Below are 4710 nucleotides of genomic sequence, written 5' to 3'. Positions count from 1 at the left end.
AGTGCTAAGGGGGAGCTCTGTGGCCCTGGAGACATCAACTTCTGCAGAAGTCCTGTGGGGAGCACATAGATGGCACAGCTGCTGCCGGGCACTTGTACTGGGGAAATAGAGCTGGCCTCGTCTCCTCTGGGGACCTACAATAGGGTTCTTGAGTAAAGGGCAAAAATGCTCCCACAGGTAGAATGTAGATTTTAAATCCCACTGGGAGTTGTTAAATAGTAAAGAGTATCTTCTGCTTTTGAGGATCAGTCCATTTCTTTGAAAATAAACTGTTTCCTGCTTTTTTTTTTTTTTCCTTTTGAACCACTCTCAAGAGCCTGAGTGAGGTGCTTTGCATTTGATAGGTACTCAAAAAAATGTTGCTGATTGTTTGGAACTTTATCCTCCCCTTTGAGTGGGTTCCTTTATTCTTTAAGGACTAAATCATATTTCTAGGTGTTTCTATCTCCCTACCCAAAGAAACACCTACATGCCACACAAGCCCCAGCAAGTATGTGCATGAAGAAGGCATTCTTGCAGTCTTGGAAAGCTGCCCTTCTGGTGGGACATCACTGAGGCTTTAGACAAAGGGGAGATGAGGAAAAAGGAACTTAAGGTAGTCACATGTTCTATATGCTACCAGTTTATTAGGAGAAATTCCCATAGAATTCTTAGTTTATCACTACTGACTGCTCCACCTTCTCCTTTACAAATTGCATTTGTATTCTGTCATTTTTACTATCAGTTCTGTAGTCTTTGATGTCTTAAATTCACTTAAATATCTCTTCTTTAAATACCTTTAAACTTATTAAATACCTTTTCTGATTTTAAAAAGAGATTGTTGTTGTTTAGTCACTCAGTCATGTCTGACTCTGTGACCCCATGAACTATAGTCTGCCATGGGATTCTCCAGGCAAGAATACTGGAGTGGGTTTCTATATCCTCCTCCAGGGGATCTTCCCAACCCAGGAATCAAAACCGCATCTCCTGCCTTGGCAGGTGATTTACCACTGAGCCACAAGGGGAGCCTGGATAAATCATGTACGAGGCCATGAAACAAGTCTCAATAAAATGTAAAAGGACCGAAATCATACAAAGCATGTTCTCTGATCATAATGGACTGAACTTAAAAATCAACAACAGAAGGAAATTTCTGAAATTCACAAATAAATGGAAATTAATCAACACTCTCCAAAATATCCAAAAGATCAAAGAAATCACAAGGAAAGTTAGAAAATATTTTGAAATACATGAAAATGAAAACACGACATATCAAATTTATGGGATGGAGCTAACACAATAGAGGGACATTTAAAGTTGTAAATGGTTACCTTAAAAAAGAAAGATCTTGGGAAGGAGGCTCAAGAGGGAGAGGATATATATATAATTATGACTGATTAGTGTTGATGTACAGCAGAGACCACCACAACATTATAAAGCAACTATCTTCCAATTTAAAAAAAAATCTTAAATCAACAACCTAATCCTTTACCTAAGAAGCCAGAAAAAGAGCAAAATAAACCCATGGCAAGCAGGAGAGATAAAAAGATTAGTTGGAAATAAGGGAGGTAGAAAACAAACAAAAAAAATTAGAGAAAATGAAAGTTGACTTTGACAAGGTCAAGAAAACTGACAAAAACCAAGGAGAAACAATGAATAAAATAGCCAGGAAAGTCTGAGTTAAGCTCAGGGCGGTAAGCATGACCCAGAAGAGCTAAACCACTTAGTAGATCAGATTAATAAATATGTCACATCCCAGAAGACTCTTTCATATCCCTTGATGAGCCCCAGTCACAATCCTAGAGCTTTCATCCATGCAACGGCTTTACTAGGCAGGTTCTCCTGTCATTCTTATTTTATGGATGAGGACACTGAGGAGAGACAAGTAGCTTGTCCAGTCCCACTGCTGTTCTAAGTGGAAAAGTGAGAATTCCAAACAGGCTCCAGACTCAAAGCACTTATGAAGCCAAATATGCCACCAAAAACACTTAAAAACTTTCCAAAAATGTTTTACTTAAAATATGAAAATAAATTAAACTCTAACCTCAGGGAGTAAAGGGGGAAAAAAAAAGATGGACATTATCTAATAGATATCCTCAAAGACTTGAAATACTTTTAAGAGCTTCAGCTGAAAAAATCATGACAAAGGAATATGAAGAAATCACTTTGTATTTATGTTTTAACTGTACTTTCTACTAAATGTAATTTTGAGATGTTCTTCTCTGGAAAAGATACATGAATGATAAGGTTTTTTAAAAAAAGCTGCACAGTAGAAATCTGTTAGAGCTATTACTAAGGAAACTCATGAACCCATGAAGAAATGCTTGAAAATAAATGCAAGTAATTGAAGCAGATTAGAAGTTTAATTCTGGTTTCAAAGAAAAAAATGCTAAAAGCAAAAACAGAGGAATAACTTTCTTTTTTCCCAAGTATAACATTGTACTAATTTAAGGTGTAAAACATAATGACTTGATGTATGTAAACATTTCAAAACAATTACAATAGCCTAGTTAACATTCTTCATCTCATATAATCATATGTTGTTTTCTAGTGATTACAGTTTCAATATCTACTCTCTCAGCAACTTTCAAATATATAATACTGTATTATTAACTATGGTCATCACGCTGTACATTACATCCTAGAACATCTTTATTTAAAAAAATGTTTATTATTTGTTTGACTGTGCCGGGTTTTAGCTGCAGCACACGGAACCTTCGATTTTGGTTGTGACACGCATCTTTGGTGTGGCATGCAAACTCTTAATGAGATCTAGTTCCCCCACCAGGGATAGAACCCAGGCCCCCTGCATTGGGAGTGCACAGTCTTAGCCACTGAACCACCAGGGAAGATGCCAGAACTTACTTCTTATAACTGAAAATTTATACCTCTGACCCCTTCACCCATCCCCATCATCTGCTTCCTCTTGGCAACCGCCAGCATTTTCTCTGTTTCTATGAGTCCATATATTTTTTTTAGATTCCAAATATGTAATATCATTTGCTATTCGTCTTTCTCTGACTTATTTCACTAGAAATAACTTTAGAAAGGTTATATTGGTCAGGGTTCTGCAGAGAAACAAAACCAATAGGAGAAAGAGAAGGGGAGACTTATTTTAAGGAACTGGCTCATGCAATTTGAGAGGGTGGAGGGTCTGAAGTCTTTAGGGCAGGCAGACAGAGTTTCTATGCTGCCATCTTGAGGAGAATTCCTCTTCCTTTGGGAAACCTCAGTCTTTGATTTTAAGGCCTTCAACTGATGAGATGAGCTCTACCTAGATTATGGAAGGTAAACGGCTTTATTCAAAGTCTATTGATTTAAATGTTAATCATATCTAAAAAAATAACTTCATAGCAACAGCTAGACTGGTGTTGGACCAAACAACTGGGCCAGGCTGACACACAGAGTTAACCATCACAAAGGGAGTCAAGGAGGTGTTTCCTCCCTCTAGTTCTTCTTCGGCCGAGGAAGGAAAGAGCTCTGAGTACTTGGATACTGGGCACTGGGCACACTGGGCGGAGTCGCCTAAGCTTGTTCAAAACTGGCAGACACCAGTCTGAAGCTGCTAAAGCCTCCATGGAAGAAGTGAGAAGTTTCGGTAGCTGACAGAGCTGCTGAAAGTCCCAGAAATGTGATGAGGGCCCTTGGAGGTCCAAATTCAAGAAGAGTTCAGGGTAAATTTGAAAATTTTGTTCTTCTTAAGGCTTGGATAAAATGAAGTAAGAAAGATAATACTAGAATAAGCAATGGCTGATAACACTGAAATAAGTATAGGATAAAATTAATGACACACCTACGTATTTTTTGAAAATGCTTCCAATTGTGTATAATTCTTTACACTTAAGGATAATTCTAGGAATTATTTGTGCCTAGCTCCTTTATGAGAATATTATTTCTTTTTTAAAAAATCAAAAGCATGTCAATCTTTGACCCTCAAAACCACTATCTGTGAGAATGGCACCTAGTGATAGCTTAATTAATACCTAGGTAGAAATAAAACAACTTCTGGAATGCTAGCTTTGCAAATCTAAGCCAAACCTATCCCATGAGAGCAAAAGTCCAAACTGGTGCTTTAAAATACTCCTAAACATCTATCTCTTGACTCTTCTCTTATTTCTTTTCTTTGAATTTCAACAAAGAACAAAGGAAAGTTTGTTCCTTTCCTATTCCAACGTTTCTTAACTGTTCTTAAGAAACACAATTTTGTTCTGCCTTCCATTACTGATACTCTGTTCATCTACTTATCAAGGGCATAGGGAACTGACACCATTTCTATTCTCCTGGTTCCTGATCATTTAAATAAATTCAGTATTCATGTTCTGCATTGTATTAGCAACAAATGTTCCATTAGGGCCTTCACTATGACCCTAACGAAATATTCCCATTTCTAAGATTGTAATCTTCCAAACGGTTAACAGGAGGAAAAGGAAGTGGGGAGTTCCTATTGTGCTCACTAGAGTTTTCTCGGAGAAGGCAATGGCACCCCACTCCATTACTCTTGCCTGGAAAATCCCATGGACAGAGGAGCCTGGTAGGCTGCAGGCCATGGGGTCGCTGAGTCGGACATGACTGAGCGACTTCACTTTCACTTTTCACTTTCATGCACTGGAGAAGGAAATGGCAACCCACTCCAGTGTTCTTGCCTGGAGAATCCCAGGGATGGGGGAGCCTGGGGGGCTGCCGTCTACGGGGTCGCACAGAGTTGGATATGACTGAAGTGACTTAGCAGTT

This window comes from Oryx dammah, unplaced genomic scaffold (assembly GCF_014754425.2).
Source record: "Oryx dammah isolate SB20612 unplaced genomic scaffold, SCBI_Odam_1.1 HiC_scaffold_26, whole genome shotgun sequence".
In the NCBI taxonomy this organism is placed as follows: domain Eukaryota; kingdom Metazoa; phylum Chordata; class Mammalia; order Artiodactyla; family Bovidae; genus Oryx; species Oryx dammah.
The sequence above is the reverse complement of the archived record's forward strand: the minus strand, read 5'-3'. Positions refer to the sequence as shown.